At 46.0% G+C, this 20420-nt stretch overlaps 1 protein-coding gene across 2 annotated transcripts in view; it reads right to left on the bottom strand.

Annotated features, from left to right (window-relative positions):
• Window positions 1-5033: 5033 nt before the first annotated feature.
• Window positions 5034-20420, bottom strand: part of LOC149354220 (uncharacterized) — a 141247-nt gene continuing 125860 nt past the window's right edge. For both annotated transcript variants that reach the window (XR_016291241.1, XR_016291240.1), the window contains exons 6-8: window positions 16732-16789; window positions 16162-16434; window positions 5034-5214 (exon numbers count right to left, since the gene is read on the bottom strand). The gene's annotated coding sequence lies outside the window, so the exon portion shown is untranslated. The remainder of the gene's footprint in view (window positions 5215-16161; window positions 16435-16731; window positions 16790-20420) is intronic.

The raw sequence follows: 20420 nt of genomic DNA, 5'->3' as shown, positions 1-20420 counted from the left end.
ATCATACCTTTCAATGAAAATTAAGTCTGTCTTGTACTAACATTGCACTTACTTGAAGGAGCTTTAAACCTTTTTTTCTACAGTCATGAAGGCAGTAGCTGATAAGCTATAGTTCAGGTGAAATATAATTTGCTTTCACTGGGCAATTGCCATCTGGATTTACATATGTGCAAGGGAAACATCCTAAACTTAGAATTCGACATAGTTGCAGCTGATATGAACTAATATCACCCAGTCTCAACCAGAAATCTGTTGGCCACAGTTTCAAATTAAGAATCATAGCTGTTTGCTAATATATGATGCCACACCTTCTCTAGCAAAGCAGCTTCATTGTTAAAGCTGGAACCAAGTGAAACTGTGTAATCAAAACTGAGGTGTGCCTGAAATATCATTGCAAATAGTTCTAGTTAATGACATAATAAAAGCCAAATGTTTGTCCTGGACCAATAGCAGGTCAACTTCACAAGCATGGCAGATTTCGAGTGGTCACCAGCTATGAAAACCACAGGGTTGTGTGTGATCTCAGCAGGGGTCAGTTGGGATTTGTGAGACTAAACTGTCTACATTTTCAGTTGATACCAGTCAAAAGCCTGCAGGTATTTTAAGGCTTCTGCTGTAATCTTTCTGTGCATGGTATGTCCCAGCTGGGATTAGTTCTTTTATAAGGAATTAACAGCTCTTAAAGGGATCTGCTTTTACACTGGCTAAGCTTGAAAAACAGTAGTAGGGAATAAAGTGTGTATACACTTTAGTGACCGCAGTGGGAACTGCTCGAGGAAAGAGCTGGGTATGCATTCGTAGGCGTGGCTGCGAGTGCTCCTGGCCTATGCAGTTTCGCCCATTTGGGCACCCCAAACTCGGTGCACTGCAGCCGCGATGAGAATCACAATTTGAGAAATCTCAAAAGTGATGCGGATATTACGGTCAGCTATAATCAACCTCTCAATAAATGAGGTGCATTACTGTAACTGGTAAAAAGTTAAATATTATATATTAATTTACAAGCCTGCGGGTTAAATAAATATCTTAGCTGTATTTAATCTATTTAAAAAATTGCCACATCTTCAGTGAAACACTCTGTAGGCCATCACTTTTGGACTAATTATAGCTTGTAGAGTACTTTCTCGAAGATAAATTAGGATTGGCATATATACTTTGCAATTGAAAACTCTCACATTCACCAGCTGAATTAATTTTATTTTATTTTTTTTGTTTCTGCTATACACGCTTTTCTTATTTTCTTCTTCAGTGACTACTACAAATTTCACATTGCAGTAAAAACCAGTTCAGCTGCAAATGTCGGTGCACATACTACGACACATTTCGCCAGTGATCAACCTGTGCCAGCTCGCCCCGTTACCCCTGCTTCTGGCCGAAAACCTCAACTGCAGCAATGAAATCAGCATTCTTGAATTCTTGAATATGCATGACATTTATGGTCATGTTGTCCAGGTGGTGATGTACGTGATTTGTGTGCATCTGGGAGAGACAATATGAAGTTAAATTTTTGGGCTACATATATGCCTGTACGACCTAAAGTGAGAGTTGAGAGTGCACTCAAGTGTCCACATATAGTTGTTAAATGCACCAGAGCATCGAATGCAACAAAACACATTGCTGCAGAGTTTTTCATAGGGCCATAAAAAAAAAAGTAACAGCCAGGAAACGTAGCAGATGAATGTTTAGCGTGAAAAAAAATTGTACACCGTTGCCTGCAGTTTTTTTTATTATTATGACGTGTGCGCCATATTCTTCTCTGGAATTAGCAAGGCTGTGGGTTCTCACGATCGTTCTGCATGAGCAAAGAAAACCAAACAACACAAGTGATGAGTGTGCTATTTTTTCCATGATGCTATGCCAACTATATATACAGCTCAAATGTCGATTCCGTTTCTGAGCAGCTGTCTGTGGAAGGGTTTTAGCAGGTAAGAAGGAGCAGCCTAGAGCGTGCGAAGCTGTGGTACGCGTGCTCCTCTTCGCTGTTATAGCGGTGGCCACATTAATCCCATAGGATCATCGCCTATTGGAATCTCGAAATTGTGTATCTTAAAGTGCAGGTGACAAGAATAAAGCGGATGGCAAAAACAAAACCGTCGGAGCCAACGCGTGCAACCGCATCTCGTAGAGTGCTGCTTGTGCCGTCTGCCGCGGCATAGTTTCGTTTTCGCGCGTTAGGGTCGTTCGCGCTGGCATCACAGCGGCGATGTAACTGTGCCAACAGCCGCACCAAAAATCACCTATTCTGTAAGCGTGCTCGCTTTGGCGTGGGGGCTTCCCGCCAGAAGTTGCCTAACACAGCGGCGGACAAGCACCGATAGAGTGTATAGTTTCGCTTTTTCTACCCGGCCGGCACTGACATTGCACACGCATTGAACAAATGCCGGAACGGTGTAAACTATCACCGCGAGGCGACTTCCGCGGCATGCGATGCGGAAATGATGCAACAATTGCATTATGTAACAGATACAGGCGATCGAGTTTCAATTACGTATACATGGGCTTCGATCTATGGCAGCTGGACTGGCTCATAAAAACGAGGTAAAACGCAGCAACCGCGAACGTAACAGTGGGGTTCTACTCGAGGTTTGTTTTGCAGAAAAAAAAATCAATCCTTCCACTTTTGATTGTGATGATAGAAGCGCCAGCTGCGGAACAACATATAACGCGTGCTTCCATCTCGTATCGATATCACCGTTTAGCTGTACCGCATGCAGGCACCACGATCAGTGCTTTTAGTGGCAAAACCTATTGTGCACGACCCTTCCTCAAACACACGCACTCACGGTGAACTCTCGTTGTTTCGTGCTCGCTTTCTTAGCTCAAACTTTTGGTCAAATTCTATTCGAACTGAGGGTGCCAAGAGTGGACACGTGTGTGCGGCACAGTGGTTTTGTAGCCGCGTGCTCTCTTTGAGCAGTCTTATATTTATGTTTGTTGCGAGTAAACTTTTGAGATTTGCGCCAAGACTTTTGAAGATGAAGACAAGGACCATCACGTTTAGAGCCACATTGTGCGCGCGCCACGAAAAGGATATATATCGTTGCAACGCCAAGCACCAATGGTCGGGCATACCTCGACGTCTAATACTTCAAACTGTTAAGGGTCTGAAAATTTGTTCAAATCATGCCGATTTGAAATTAAGGGTAAGGGGACCGAAAATAGTTCTTGACACAGAGTTCGAAATAAAGAGAGCCCGACCAGAGGGTTTAATTCATTCACATTATGCGACCGCTCATCAGCACTGGCAGCATTAGCGGCGCCTCATGCGATGCCACTCGATCGGCCTCGCATGTTCTAAAATAAACTGGCCCCACGTCGTGACAGGAGCTCAGGGGGAAAAAAAAGAACTGCAGTGAAGCAGCCGCAAAGACCACAACCCACACCAAGCAACGCGCGCATAGTGCATGTAATGGCCTTTCATAGGCTATCGGTCCGGGGGCTGTCGAAAGCACGATGGCCGCGTGCAGCACGCTGCATTGCCATGCTTCATCATCGGTCAGGACAGGTAAACTGTACGGCCGTTGAATAAGCGTGTACTACCGGCAGTTTTGTCGCAATGAAACACGAGATTTTGACGGGACCGAAGTACCTTTTCGTAAATACCGCAGATTTGAATGAAGCGATTTCCGTGTGTGTACAGTACACACCGTACATACCTCTCGGGCAATAATGGCCCTTAGTAGCTGAGAAAGGCTAGAGCAAAAAAAAAAAATTAAATCTGACATTAACAAGTGATGCGAATTCAATCAGCCACTGTTCTGTTTGAGGAAAGATAGGTCAAAAACGGTAATAGAAGACTGTAAATCGAATTTACCAAATATCATTCTAATCATTTAGGGCCTTTTATTAACATGTGACGACCAACATTACCCAGTTTGTGCACCCAAAGCATCTGCATGAAAACAATTCCTGCTCAAAAAGTGCCTTCAAAAGAAATATAGTTTGCAAGAGACTGAAGCTACCGTATAGAAATTGGCAGATGTCTTGAACCTGAAAACAATGGATGAACTAGCCACGTGATGTTTTCCATGTCATGTTGCATGGCATGAATTAACATGGAAGAGTTTTCTTTATGCTCTGTCAGAGTGCAGTTTAGGGAGATACCAATTTCACTAACTACCAGCGAGAGCCAAGCGCTACAGAATCTGCCTCATTTGCAGTAGGTCTCTTCGATTTGGCAGCACCAGCTGCACCAGTTCAAGGGGTGCAGCACCGTTGTCCTCGTTTTTCCGGTGCCGCGCGCGCCCCCTGCACTTTCCTCCTCGTTTTGCCAAGGTGCAGGCCTAGTTCTGCACGAGTTCTTCGCCGCCTTGCACTCGGTCAGAAGGTAGTGCAGCATGGCGCGCCTGCACTTGCGCCTTCGTTTTGCCAGTGGCTGGTGCGCGCTAGTGTACGGGCTGTATCTGCACTTGTTGAACTGGCGCTGCACGCTCACGTGACTGCTTGGTGCCGCTGCAGAACTAGTACAGCCAGTGCAAGCCAAATCGAAGAGACCTAGTGGGTTGGAACCCCAGTAGTGCTAGGACGGTTGCCTAGCCTTATTGAAATACCTACAAAGACCATCCAGTTAAAAGCACCCAGATTACAATATTCAGCAAGAGCTTTCCTAGCACTGTCAGTGCTGAATGAGGTGGAGGTATAGGCAAAAGCATCCGACATCAAGGGATGGTGCTATCAGAAAAGGTGTACCTACCTGTAAAAAAAGTTGAAATTCGTCCCTCCTATGCATTGAAAGTACACGTGCAGCACCCACAAACATTCATTACCTGATCTACATTTTCACTGGGCTTCAGTACCCATTTAGCAGTAGTCTCAGAGCAGCTTGCCAGTGAAATTTCTTTTCCTCTTTAACTTTGTGCAGCATTTTCTGCTGCAGGGGCATAAACAGAAAGGCAATATGCGGCTCTGCAGAGGAAACAATGTGGAGGCTGGGTATGGTCTCAACCGACTGTTTTGTAACATGATTTTTCTATAGGGCCAACCAAGTTGTTAGTAACCTATTCATATGCTTCATTAATCACCGACAAGGCACGTTGGTAGGAATACTTTATTTGGCACAGCAGTTCTGGCAGCAATGGGTATATTGTCATTCTGCTTGTAGGCCAAGGTGCAGACTTGTGAGCACGTTCTTGAGCCAGTAGCCTGGAACGATGGATAGGTGCCTTGGACCAGAGAATGCTGCGTCATGCAAGGTCGGTTGCTGCAGTCCTTCCCCTAGTGTCAGCCATATGCAGGGTTGGATGCCATGAAAAGAGAAAACAAAAGTGGGCAAGCTCAGAAAAGTAAAATGCAACTAATAAACCACTAAGAGAAACCACACACACACAAAAAAAAAGGAATGCATGCAAGAGAGAAAAAAGATAAGGGCATCTCCCAACTGTGTTCAGGAAAGTAAAAACAGCGCTAAATTCTACACAAACCACACAGAAAGACGGACAGGACGGACGCTGCCGTCTTTCTGTGTGCCGTCCTGTCTGTCTTTCTGTGTGGTTTGTGTAGAATTTAGCACTGTTTTTACTTTCCTGAACACAATGTCACACCAACTAGCCCAGCAAAAGGTACTGTTAAACATCTCCCAACCGACTATCGCAGCAGCCTACGCACTCCTGTAGTGGCCTTGTGCATGGACATTTGAAAGATCCTAAAAAAAGGATAAAAGCAACATTGTTGAAGATGTGCTGGAAGAACCACACTCAAAAAGAAGTGTGCACAGAGCTCAAGAGAGAATGAAAATAGTCAAGACAAACAACGAAAGGGTTTCACTGGGTCAGACCAGTACTCATTAAGAGAATGAAATTATCAGGTTCCAAGCCTTGGCAGTTAAGCTTGGCCAGCCCACAACACTGCCGCATTTCCTTTTGCGGCTTCCGACGCTGGCACCACGGTGGAAGAAAGAGACTAGGTGTCTGAACGCGGCTGCCGCGCCGGCGACTTTTTTGCTCGTAGTTTACGCCTCTCTCGGCAGATGGCGTGGATCGTTGGGGGGTGAACTGTAGCACCCGATGCGGCACGCGGACCTCCACAAACATTCACACGCATGTAAGAATGACAAGTAAATTGCCCGATATATGTCTGTATACTATATTAAACGTCCGGCAAGCCTTTAGAAGCAAGCTTAGGTATATGCTCATGATTATTTCAGCTTAGAACTGCTATTCATACCTAAGCGTGCTTTGATACTCGTAAACGTCCAATATATCGACCACAGTGGAATCGCCCGCGTGTTTACTAGAGCTCAGCTTGTACAAACGCAAAACAATCTGGCTTGTGCGGAATGCAGAATTCTTAAAAAGAAATTTTCAAATACGCGCTATTAAGATGTCAATAAATCCTAGTCACGCATGTCAAATATGCTAGCTTCCGATAACGGAAGGTGATCGTTGGTTCCCGCTTGGTTTTGTGTCGGGCATTATTGCTCACGTAGATGCTGGCTTTCCAATTCCATATCTGCGCGAAAATAGTGGCCCAACGCAAACTGCGGGCTGCCGCGTGTTCCTGAAATGCACTGTCTCCACCTCTGCTTTGCCGCCACAAGCATACAGGCACGCGAAGTAAAGTTTGAAGGCCGTGCTCTCGAAATGTCTCATAAAACAACCGGCTAAGACGGATTTTATTTTTCAGATTCATGCAGACGTCGCCAGCACAATATCACATCGGCGGCCGAATTTCGATGAAGGCGAAATTCTAGAGGCCCGTGTACTGTGCGATGCCAGTGCACGTTAAAGAATCACAGGTGGTCGAAATTTCCGGAGCCCTTCACTACGGCGTCCCTCATAGCCTGAGTCACTTTGGGACGTTAAACTCCCATAAACCAAACCAAACCTAAATTCAGGACTGCTGTGCTTTTCAAGGTGTTTGGCATTCTAGACAAGCCTTGAAGGCTTCCTAAGATGTACTGATCAATTCGCGCTACAAGGGACATACACACGGAAACACAAACGGACGAAGCGCATGCGCTTCATCCGTCTGTGTTTCCGTGTGTATGTCCCTTGTAGCGCGAATTGATCAGTATGAAGCACCAACTAGCCCCCGCTCTTGCATTCCTAAGATGTTGCATTTTCACTTTCGAGTCAATTTTTGTCTGTTTGCAGACCTGCGTCATTCGCATAGCAATGTAATAGTGAAACAAATTTGCCATCATATCTTCTTTATGCTCCACACATGGGAACGAGAATGTATGCTTTGCTAGCATTGCTTCAATTATTACCTCATACGCATTCATATGTGTGGCATTTTGCTGAAATTCTTTTTCAGCGATCTGCAGCAAAGAAAAAATCCTGAGATTTGGGTGCAGGAGCCCACCTCTTGTCTTACATTGCACAAGTATGCTTTCAGGCTGAGCATGGACCTCAGTTTCTTCAACAGCCCTTCAACATTTTTCTGCACATAAACCCAGCCAGGTAATACACAATGCAGTCAGCAGCCTCTGGCTCTGCGCATACCTCACCAAACGCTTCATCGCACTCAACCTCCGCGGCAACCAATCCATCCAGTTTGCATTTTAGCTGCTGAAGACGAGTCTCTTGTTTTCTGTCCATTTGGAACGCAAGCTTTAGATCAGCCAACGTAAGCACATGTGTTTCCCGAGCTTGCTGCTCTACCTCGCAGTTCCCAAGCTTGGGTGGTTTGATCAGGCTATACACTGAAAGCATGTTATATAGCTGAAGAAATGTGGGTAATAAGGGATGGTCATTCTGACCGCCTTCTTGGCGGATTGTCAAAAAAAAAACACTCTAATACATCCTGGTTAAATTTTCCAGACAGTACGTACTTGAAGCCACACTGTTTGAGCAAATATCTTGTCAGTTCTAAAGCTGACAAAACTGTGACACGCAAGCCTGCTACAGTCTGCTCTGTCAGAAAATGATCGCGAGATATCCTTCCAACCACCACTTCCCCCTCCCGCTTGTTGAACCAGTACAAGAAGGAGGCGAGAACTGAGATCTTTGCTGCCTGCACTGATGCCTTCTTTGGAATGATTGCGATTGAGTGCGTCAAACAGATCGTTAAATTACAAGGTGAATTCTACTGTGCCCTTAACATTCTCCAGTCCCACTTTTTTTTTCTTTGCTAGTAAAACTCCAGCCCGCTGGTCACACTTCAACTGAACAGTTGGGAGCGAGTTTTACGCGCATCTCAGATTAATATGGGTATGCATATGTGAGCTTGTGGCAAACACGCAAGTGTCCAGGCTGCTTTTGGTCTTGAACAAAAAGCTTATCATAGTGTGTCCATTGTACACGGCCACCAGGAAAGTTTAGAACCTTTTGGGAATGCAGACGGTTGCGCAAACATTTCATAAGATGCGGAGCATCCGAAAAGACAAATATGCTACGCTTGTCATCAACAGGGAGGGACGAAACAGCTTATATAATGGGCAAAGAAAGACACGTGGCACAAAAACAAGCGCAGCGATCACTCCAAATGCAGTTGCCGGCACACACGCCGCCCACACGCCCGCTGACCCCCTAATCTGCTAGCGCCATCTCACGACGCTCCCAGTAAACACGAGCGGATGGTCGTCAACATCACCTGCTGGAAATGCACTGTCGTTCAGACACCTAGTATATTCTTCCACCGTGGCTGGCACACAGGAGGTCAAAAGCTCCATATGCTAAACCCAAAACCTTAAAGGGATACTGAAGCAAAATCTGAAAATTGAACAAAAACGCTGAAAATAGATTCTCGGAATGTGATTACACCGAAATCTAGTCGTCACTGCGCATATTTTTCAGCGGATGGTTTTATTTTCGATGTTTCATGAGCGCGCGCCAAGCCCTCCCGGTCAGCGCGAGGTGAAGAGCGTGACGTCATGGCACCCTCCCGCGGCGACAAGTATGGCGGCGCCCTTCGATGCATGAAACTAATGAAACCTCGCTTCGGACTGGTTGCGTCGTTGTTACTGGCTTCTTCAGCGCGGTCACTGGCCATAAATGGGCCACCGGTCTTTCGCTTCGTCTCCTGTCGCCCATAAGAAAACTTACGAGTAATAAATTTGCTTTATTTTTTACTTAGAGTGACGATTCTGCCTCCTTTAGGCTAAGCGGGGTGTCGGTTTGTTGACAACAATGCTTCTCCTCCTAACCGCCAGATGGCGCCACTAGTCTGAACATCGTCGCGCTTCGGTTTTAAAAGTGAGAATGTTAGAAATGGCGTAAGGTCCGGAAAAAGTTGCTGCATTTAGCGGACGTAAGCGTGCATACGGTTATGGTATGTAAACAGCATCAATTAACATTTTGACATATCTGTGTACGCCGTGAGTAGCGATGGCAATCGTGCTTCTGCGGGAACGGTGGGCGCGCGGGTGTAATGACGTCTAGTCGCAGCTTCCACAGGCGGCCGCCAGGTGCAACAATACGGCAATAAATAGTGAAAAACAGTATGTCATCCACCTTTTTCGCTAAAATGCTTGTCATAATTATCAATTTTAGCAGACAAGCTCTTGTTTACATGCAAAAGAGCAGCTCCAAAAGTTTGGTTCAGTATCCCTTTAAAATTATGGGGACACCAAATTTTTGGTTGGCGTCTTTGTTTCAAATATTGCATTGCCCCAGGGCACATACACATGACACATGCTGCACGATTCATATATGCACTATAAATAATTTATTACCGCATTACTTATACTGAGCGGTTTCGCTTTCCGAGCGCTGGGGTGCGTTATGACGTCACTCTCAAAAGCAGCAACCCTGGTCACGCGGGCTCTAAAAGTAGACAAAGGGACTGCTGCGTCGTCTGCTCTCGTACACATGCTGTACATAGCAGGGCTTTTCGAATTGCCGGCCGGTACTATGACATGCTTAGCAAAGGCAAGCGGGTGAGGGGCAACGTCGAGTTCTGAAACCAAGCAGCTCACTTGGGACGATCTCAGTCAGAATACGCGATTTCAGCGTTGTATTTAGCTTTGGAACACTCCGCCCATTCCAAAGGGATAAAAGGGTGCAACAATTTCTGGGAGTCTTTGGTGATCTCGCGAGTATATTGTGTATTCATAAGCAGATAAAATTTGTTTTGTACAATGCATTTTTAAAATAAATATTTGCTTTCCTTGTGCTTTGCTGCGTATGAAATTAGAGCTAGTTCTCAGCAATGCTGCTGTTCCTGTTGCAGCTTGAATAAGCCCTTGTGATCTAGATGCCAACTGAAAGCAGCATCTGCTTGCATTGGATGAAATGCTCCCAGTGCAGTGCATTGCTGCTATCCACATTGCACATAAAAGAAGAATCTAATCCCACTCAAACAAATATCTTTCCGCGTGGTTTACATAGTAGAGTTTCCTTGTGGTGTGGACGGAATAACAAAAATCTGCGGACAAAAAGACTAAAATGTAGCCGTTAAATGCATTCCTGAATTATATATGCTATCTAGGCGAGCTGAAGCATTCAACAAAAATTAAAACTGGACGTCCAGCAAGCTACTCATTTTGAATTCCCAACGGCCGAAGCGAGAAACATAGTGGCGATAATAATGGACAGTATACATGATCAATTCACAGAAAAAAATGAATGAAGCCGCAAAAGCTGCATTGAAAAGAGATTTGCTTCCCGTGTTTGAGAAAGCTCCTTTTATGAAGTCAATCTTTTTATAACAGGTGGCTACCCTTTTCTTCTTTCGTCCCAGCATTTGATGTTCTCTGCGAAGTGCGTGTCAACATCAAATTTTTCATTTTGAAGCAGATAATAGTAATAAAATTCAGAGCAAATACAACTGAATAATCTAGAGTAGTTCAGATATCAATACAGGTAGTTAAAATTACAATACAAACATGCTTCCTCAAAATGCAGCAATGAAACAGAATATTCCACACCAATATTTTACTCCTCATAATTTATCACATCCTAATGCTTACTGACTATCTCAATGAATGAGGGGAAATCATGTAGAATGGTAAAATTTGCCTAAAGCATAACTGTGTGCAGGGAAAAACCTGACAGCTTGAATTTGCAAGCTGGCAAGTGGAGATGCTCTTGCCACAGTTCGCACTGAAAAGGAGTAGGACGTGATGTGGCACACTGCTGAGAAACAAAAGATTATACAAAAAATCAATGAACAGCAGCTTAAGCCACAACGCGAGTGAGAGCTTTAACACGACTGCGTCTTCCACGCTGCCTCGTGACACCTAGAGACAGGTCCAACCGTGAAATGCTGTCCCAGATGCATCATTCTTGACGGGACATGGCCCGCTGAACTCTTGTGTATGGGTTTAACCACACTGGAATCCCTAGCCATAACGGGCCCACAGATGCTGGCACATTTCAATTCGGAATCTCTGCAGCAATTTTGGCAGCTGTTTTCCTTCTCACCAGACGAAAAGTGCCTCAGTGATCTGGGCTCTTAGATTTGGAAGTTGCTTAAAATTATACTCACAAGTTCCTGCTCTCTTTTAATGGTTCATAAGAGTGGTGGCCATATGTGCTTTTACAGAAGAAACAAAGAGCACCACTTTGAGAAAATGCTGGAAAATTATCTAAACGAAACACTCCGCATGCTTTCATGGGATTCATAAACTGCTCATTATACTGCCAGAGATTATTTCTGGCTTTCAAAGGTTGATTTTTCCATCAGTGAAAAGTACTGTCGTTTCCTGCCTTTCTTTCCCATGAAGGCATCCTGTGCTCACTCTGGCATCCCTTTAGACAGCAGCAGTGCCATGGGACAAGCACCAAGAGATTTCCATAAAAAATATCAGCTTTCTATGACCTTATCACAGCTCGAACCGCAAAGAAACTAGCCTCTATTTGTTTGTTTCTGCAATGGCCTACAAGATTGACGAGGCCTGAGAGCAAGATTTCCAGATTGATTTTGATGCCACACTAGGGTGGCGTGGCTCCTCGCATGAGTACATTGAAAGTGCATGAATTCTGCACATTGCTATGACTACGGCATATTCCACAGAAAATACTTTTGAATGCAGCTATGTCTATCCATATGCACCAGCCCAAATTTACTGTCGAGTCCGGGAACCAGTACAGAACGAACCAGTATATACAATGCTCACATCATGGACGACAAGGAAAAGACACCCAAAACAGACAGGCTGCCATGCCTTATACATGTTAGAAGAAAAAATATGCCACGCCAATGTGAACAGACCGTGTGCTGGGCACTCACAGTACCAAAGAAACTTGCGGCAGACCACTGCGTTAATTTCAGTCAGTCCTTTTTTCCAACCTGGCCACTTTCTTGATCGTATCCCTCAATTCACTCATTTTTACAGGTAAAGAACATTCCCCTGATGATTCAAGGCTGCTACACACCCTGTAAAGCCATCACAGCCCTTCAGAGAAATATAGCAGAACCTTGCTATTCTGTTCGTGGTTGGTCTAATCTGCCGTATAACAAACCCAAAACTTATGCGTGTAACGCTATTTTTTTTCACAATATAAATCCTGGATAACTTTCTGAAACGATTCCCTGGTGTACATGTCCATAATTTCATCAAATTCTGACGGCATGGTGCATTCAGAGACCAAGAGGACATGCCAGCCAAGCTAGTCATCATTTTTCGATACTTTGCCCAAATGCACTTGAGCACTGCGGAGAAGGCTATGAAAAAAATGAAGGAGACAAAGCATCTTAGAAGCAGCGGCGGCTTCTCCACACTACACAAGTGTAATGGGACAAAGTATCTGAAAATGCCAAGGAATAGTTGATGGACTGGATGTGCCATGAAGCTCCAGCCCCATGAAAAACGAATATATGGAAAAAACTTGCAAGCGCTAGAAAAGGAGCTTTCCAAAATTTGTGCCACCACACACACACAAAAGTTTTAATGAAGTGAAAGTGCCAATAAATGCCAGGGTTAGGAAATGGCGCAAAACCTGGACATGGAGACAATCGTGTGCAGACCAGCAATCAAATTTTGCGAAGCTCCTAATTTAAGCTTCTTGCATAAAACAGCACTTGCAACATCCAAGAAAAAATAATAAAAGAAGGAGACAAAAAAAAGGGGGAGGGGGGGAAGGTGGCAAAAAAATTTGCAGACACCATTGCGTCAGGATTTTGCATTCATTGAAAAGCAGAGTGCAATCACCTTGAAATCAGTGGGTGGCCAAGCGGCTGCCTAGGAAATTTCTCAGTGCCCTTAAGTTCTTACGCAAACGATGATACACCACCCAGCTTGCCATATGTGACAATGCCCATGGAAAAAAGGAATATTACACACCACACAACATGTGCAGAGGAGGGAATGGCCACGAGCATTTTGGAGCAGTCTTTGTCGCAAGCCAAAATTCCATTAGGAGCAGTTTTCCAGTTTTGTAGCAGGTGACCAATACTGAGAGAAGGTAAAGATACGGATGTGCCAAGGTTTAAAAAACTACTGGCTGCACTGAAGACGAACAGTACACCGTTTTTTTTTAAATGCATATTATTTAAAAGGAAAGTTCACAAGTGCTCTTAATGCATACACCACAATGACATAATAAGACATGTTGGTGACATGCCTAGCCTACTTGCAGCTGCTTGACTGTCTGGAAAGAGAGCACTCTTCCCTCCCATTTTAAGGAAAGGGGGGTGCCTGCCTGTCCTCCCCACACCCAAGGCCCGTCACTAACCTGTTTGCAGGTGCTGGTGTACGAGCAGCCATGACCCTAGCCATGCAGATGTGCCCACTGCTATAGCTACTGCTTCTCGCTGTCACATGACTTGGCCTTTCTGCAGCAGATTTCAGTTTTCCTCCATGCGCCGCACCTACCATTGCTGTGCTGCTGGCTGATCTGCGCCACTGTGCAGCTGTGGTCCAGCCCCATCTCATTGCGTTCTCATATTACCAACATTTTCATGGATAGCGTGCTTCCCAAATGAAATAAGCTGCAGTGTGTCTCACATCAGGACGAAGCTCTCAGTATTGACAGCCACGCTGCCTGTGAAGGGCTCTTTGCAGATGTTCTGCAGCAGGATGGCGGTGTCATCATTATCATCAGCTTGACTACAACCACTGCAGGGCAAAGGCCTCTCCAATTAACCCTGTCCTTTGCCAGCTGTGGCCGCCATATCCCGGCAAACTGCTTAATCTTATCCGCCCACGTACCTTTCTGCCGCCTCCTGCTATGCTTGCCTTCCTTAAGGACCCTTAAGTACCAGCGGTTATTTTGCCTTCGGATTACATACCCTGTCCAAGCCGCGTTCGAGGCTGAACGGTAGCTATGCAGTTAAAAGGTTTCATGTGCACATTTTAGAGCGCAGCTCTTTGGCGTCCGTTCCTGGGTTTCGCGTCGTCGTCGGCGTTGTCGTCGGCGTTGGCCTCGTAACCTGCTCCGCCCCCCTTTCATCCGCAGCTGGGGTTGACTCACTATCGGCGTCAGCGGCATCAGTCAGTCGCTGCTATCTCTTCCCTCCTCCCTTTATCGTGTTGTCCGCTTGCTGCGCGCGCTTCTGCCCCCATCGTTTGCCGCTGGGTGTACACGCCGCCCCCCTCCCCCCTCTTCCTGCGAGTCTCCGGTTGTCAAAGCGCCGGCTCGAACTTAATTCCTTTCTTCTCTCCTCCTCCAATGCAACCCCTGTGCGGTGGCAATCAGAGAGCCAGATCGGTGGCGGCGGATCTGTATATGTGCACCGCCCGAGCCGAAATTGCCGCTGCCGTTCGCCCTGTGCGGTGGCAATCAGAGAGCCAGATCGGTGGCGGCGGATCTGTATATGTGCACCGCCCGAGCCGAAATTGCCGCTGCCGTTCGCCACTGCGAAATTATCTGCCAGTTCTTTCTGAGCCATGAGCGAGACGACCGATGGAAGTCCTCCGTCTGCTAAAAAAAAAATTCTGTGATAGCGCATACATGTGTTGCTCGATTTCTTTGCCTCAATCTATCGAAAAGGTGAAACAGCTTATTTGCTGCGCTCAAATTTCGCATTAGGAAGTAACGTAATCGTCGGTAATTTTTTTTTAAAAATTGATCAGGAATCATTTTTTACCAGGTAAGTGGATGTATTCAGGCCACTTTCAGTTTCGGCATACTGCCGCTTTGCACATAGTTTTTCTGCAGTGCTGCGAGGTGCGCCTTAACGAGGTTTCACTGTACTTATCAGTAGTAAGGTTGCTGAATTTGATGCGTCTCAATGTGAAATCTGAACTGACTGATACAGCTCCAGCAGTGAGGCCCATGACCCAACTATAAAAGTGAAGTTCTGATCTACTGCTATACGATGCATTCAGAACAGGTGCTGCCCTTGATGGCCTCACAGATAACTTTGACAACAATGGCAACACAGACATCAAAGTTTGCTCTCCACCATTGGTGCCATGTTTGCTGCTGCTCTAATGTCATTTTCCACAGTGGCCCACTCACAACTCACCTCAATTCTGACCGCGGAGCCAAACCAGCAAACAACCTATAAGTGGTACTGTGCGGATGGATCTTATGGCCATGCCACTGCTCTAATAACATCACATCACTTTCTCTCAGTCCCATGGAGGCATTCCTAGCAATGGTGGGGGAATGAGGAAGTTGGAGCACTACAAAAGCCAAATGTACAATGACCTCGCTCAAAGCTCTTGCCCAGAACTCAAACAGCACAGGCATTTCTGGCTGAGCTTACAACTTTTGTCACACCCAAGTTGACAGCTCACCAGCCACACACACACCGCAACAATCACACACGCCAACAATGCAAGATCTGGTGATATGATGTTAAGCCATCTGTGTTTTAACCAACCTGAAATTCTTACCACTCAGTCCAGTAGATGAACTCTGTTCTCTCCGGCGATACACCCAGCCATTACTGTTCACAGCTATGGTAAATTATCATTTTGATGTCTCAGATTTCCTCATCAAGAGGCATGAGGGCAATTGATTAACTGTTTGGTTCTTGGGACCAAGAGGCATTAAGCAATAACTACAATTTCTGGGTAAACACTCCCTGAAGGGCCACAGAAAATCCTCCACCAAAGCTGCAAATTATACTGTTTGAACAGGAACTAGTTTTTGTTGTTTATCAGTTTATCTGTACCTCAACGGCCCACCTCCTTCAGGCGTCTCTGCAGCATCACCTGTAAAAAGGCTTTAAGCTTAGAGGCCTCAAAAGGAAGCTTGCTTTTCCAGTTGCCTCATGCGCTCCATGCTAGTTAGCTACCTGGGTCCAAGCACCTTCCCCATGTAAAGCCGATGCTCAGTGCAGGTGGCACAGCACTCGAGTTATAAAATTCACAGAAGGTGGAGAGCTCACCCTGTGGCGCCTTTGCTGCTTCCACATTTTATCGCCTCATTTGTTCAGCCTCTGCACCAGCAAGCGAACGCCGGACTCGAAGCAGGAATCGGGAAGGTCCGTGCATGCGAGTAAACTGCATTTCGGTTTTTCAAGTGCTGCTACCTGAAATGAAAATAAATTTAAAAAAAGAACTAGTTTACGCGCTCCAGACACCGCAGCGTAATCGCTTATCTCGCCGCAATTAGTGTACCTGTTTCGGAAAGCGGCTCGTATGGATTCACAGCAACACAACTGTAAAATGAACCATTAAGTCAGTATTCGACACACTTTCCTAGCAGCGGGGCCACAAAAAGTAGGACCCCGTACAAAACTCATCGCATAAACGGTTAGCTCAACTGGGCTGTTAAAAGTTTTCCGCCTTTTATTCACGCGCGCGCTGAAGCTGGTAATCATGCGTGTTTTACATGAACAAGAGTTACGTTGGGTCGTGCTGACAAAAGGTACAAAAACATACTCGGCGCATATTCTTTTCTGTCGAACTGCACTGAGCTTTTGAGCAGAACTCTGGATAAAAGAGACGAGTCTCACCTTTAGGGCCTTTGTGCCCACTGCCGGGCAAGCGGGCTCAGTGCTAGTCCTAGGTTATCTGCAAACACAAAATATTTGGGCGCAAGGAAGTTGACAACGAAATGCCGAATGTCAGATAACAGGCAGTCACTCAATGCATACAGTAAGTACAGGGGTAGTCAAAAAATCCCAGGCCGCTCCGAACAGCCGCGGAGCGGCTGCTTTCCGCGCTCGGGTTGCGAGGGTATCCGCTGAAAGGAAGTGACGCTCCCTCTCTCTCTCGCTCTCCATGATAACAAAGCAGTGAAAAAGACAGTGAGGCGCGCGCCTTCACGCCTGTGCTGTTCGAGATTTCCGCACTCGGCTGCGGTGCAGCGCGTCGCGGAGCAGACGACCATTTGCGCAAAGTGACGCGCGCTGGCGGCCGTATTTAAATGGATTTCGCCTGCTTCTCCCAACTTCTCGGCTTCCTGGCATACGATATAATGCATTTACCTTCACCTAAGCTCTGTTGCGGCTCTCTGAGCACTCACTTTGAGTTGTGACGTGCTATATTTATAGCAGTCTTGTTAAACTTTCTGGAAATTTAGTACACTCGAATACGATTTCAGGACGCATTCTCTGCCTGAAATTCTCAAGGGTTTTTATTGCTCCGTTATTGCCATGTCGCCATGTCGAGTCTTGTATTAATGAGTAGGTTTAATGCTTTAGCGCAGGTAAAGCAGGCAGAGTCGGTCGTGTGTTGGGGAGTTAGCACGTGTTGCTGAAGCTTTGGCGAGTATTTCATGCAATGCTATGCAGTATGCTCCAGCTAAGAGGTTTACGTTTCCGGCACTTGCACTCCTCCCTCGGCGCTCGCGAATTCGTAGCGAGAATGAGTATTTTGTCACAATGTCAGAATATAAGCGCCCAAGCGTGGGTTTCACGACATGCCGTCATATATGGGCAATCAAAATTATAGAGATTCAGCCAGATATTCTTGCACCGTTCCTTCGATTTCAGGCACCGCGCTGCTCTTAGACGCGCCAATATACTCGTCAACTCTGGATAGGCGTAAAGTCGGCATCTGTGATTATCTGCCTGTACTCGGATGTGTTTGTGGTTGGCTTGCCGGACTGCTATCCACTTTGCATTCAAAGATATTGCGTTCGGCTTCGGAAAAAGAGCGAATCATTTCGCGTCTGGGCACTTGTACGCATCTCTACTATTTACGCGCGGTGTCCCTGTCAGGGAACTTTTTTTGCTTCTGCGTCCTCACTGTTTCATTCAGGAGCGCAGAAATGGTAGGAATTTAATATGTTTAGCCGAATATCATATACGAAAACAAGCTGTTTCTTTGACAAACTTCCAGTTTTTTATTCTTCAACGGCGGACTCCCGCTGTATCTGTCGTGGAGCTCTTACTATAAGCCAACTGTCTCCGCCGTTGACGTCAGTATCTGGCCTTGCGTGCTCAGCTGTAGTGGAACTAAATTGGTCATGAAATCTGTGTAGCTATACTCCATCCGCAGCCATCGTCCGGCGAGCTGTTCATAGCGTCAATTCATTTCAGAGGTAAAAATATTAAGCTAACATAATTGAATTTTCAGCGCCAACTGCCATTTCCATCCTAAGACAATTCCATCAGCACGCGGGTAGCACATCCTGGTTCATCATATTTCGTTCCCATCTTGGTTCTATTCTATAATTATAAGTGGTCGCGGACGTTATTTCATTTCATTTCATTTTAATACCTTAAAGACCCACTGGGGGTATTACATAAGGGGTGGGTACAAACAGTCAAATGAACAAGTGTTATGTTGAAAAATGGTTGGTAACAGCTTCGGCGAATGTGGATGGGCATGAGATGGTAGCGATGTCATTGGAGAGGTCGTTCCAGTCTACAGAAACACAGTCTACAGAAACGTTATACGTATAATTACTGTTCAACAACTTTTTTTTACCTCTGAAATGAATTTACGCTATGAACAGCTCGCTGGACGATGGCTGCGGATGGAGTATAGCTACACAGATTTCATGAGCAATTTAGTTCCACTACAGCTGAGCACGCAAGGCCAGATACTGACGTCAACGGCGGAGACAGTCGGCTTATAGTAAGAGCTCCACGACAGATACAGCGGGAGTCCGCCGTTGAAGAATAAAAAACTGGAAGTTTGTCAAAGAAACAGCTTGTTTTCGTATATGATATTCGGCTAAACATATTAAATTCCTACCATTTCTGCGCTCCTGAATGAAACAGTGAGGACGCAGAAGCAAAAAAAGTTCCCTGACAGGGACACCGCGCGTAAATAGTAGAGATGCGTACAAGTGCCCAGACGCGAAATGATTCGCTCTTTTTCCGAAGCCGAACGCAATATCTTTGAATGCAAAGTGGATAGCAGTCCGGCAAGCCAACCACAAACACATCCGAGTACAGGCAGATAATCACAGATGCCGACTTTACGCCTATCCAGAGTTGACGAGTATATTGGCGCGTCTAAGAGCAGCGTGTTGCCTGAAATCGAAGGAATGGTGTAAGAATATCTGGCTGAATCTCTACAATTTTGATTGCCCATATATGACGGCATGTCGTGAAACCCACGCGTTGGGCGCTTATATTCTGACATTGTGACAAAATACTCATTCTCGCTACGAATTCGCGAGCGCCGAGGGAGGAGTGCAAGTGCCGGAAACGTAAACCTCTTAGCTGGAGCATACTGCATAGCATTGCATGAAATACTCGCCAAAGCTTCAGCAACACGTGCTAACTCCCCAACACACGACCGACTCTGCCTGCTTTACCTGCGCTAAAGCATTAAACCTACTCATTAATACAAGACTCGACATGGCGACATGGCAATAACGGAGCAATAAAAACCCTTGAGAATTTCAGGCAGAGATTGCGTCCTGAAATCGTATTCGAGTGTACTAAATTTCCAGAAAGTTTAACAAGACTGCTATAAATATAGCACGTCACAACTCAAAGTGAGTGCTCAGAGAGCCGCAACAGAGCTTAGGTGAAGGTAAATGCATTATATCGTATGCCAGGAAGCCGAGAAGTTGGGAGAAGCAGGCGAAATCCATTTAAATACGGCCGCCAGCGCGCGTCACTTTGCGCAAATGGTCGTCTGCTCCGCGACGCGCTGCACCGCAGCCGAGTGCGGAAATCTCGAACAGCGCAGGCGTGAAGGCGCGCGCCTCACTGTCTTTTTCACTGCTTTGTTATCATGGAGCAAGAGAGAGAGGGAGCGTCACCTCCTCTCAGCGGATACCCTCGCAACCCGAGCGCGGCGAGACACGAGTGCGATAACAGCGCCCCGATAGCGGAGAGCAGCCGCTCCGCGGCTGTTCGGAGCGGCCTGGGATTTTTTGACTACCCCTGTACATACCAAAAGAAAGAAATAACAGAAATTGCTCACGGGCAAGCGCGCGAGGCTCCCACCGACGCACACCGACCGGCCATACAGCTACTGCAAGCAATGCTCGGCTTGGCTCAAACATGAATCAAACAACAAAAAAATGGCCGGACGTGACGTTTTTTTAAACCGGATGCGACGTCACGGATGGAAATAACGCTTGCGTTATTTCGACCGGGTCGCAGGAGACACTTCCCAAGAAATGTTGCCGATGAGTTTCGCTTCAAAAATAACTTGCTGATCAGTCTCCGGCGTTGTTCGCTCATAGAGAGTTTTAAGCATTTTGTATGCACTGGCTTTGATTAATTGTTTTTTG

This window comes from Amblyomma mixtum, chromosome 3 (genome assembly GCF_055824585.1).
Source record: "Amblyomma mixtum isolate Tamu chromosome 3, ASM5582458v1, whole genome shotgun sequence".
NCBI classification, from domain to species: Eukaryota; Metazoa; Arthropoda; class Arachnida; order Ixodida; family Ixodidae; genus Amblyomma; species Amblyomma mixtum.
This window is presented reverse-complemented; position numbering and strand designations above follow the sequence as displayed.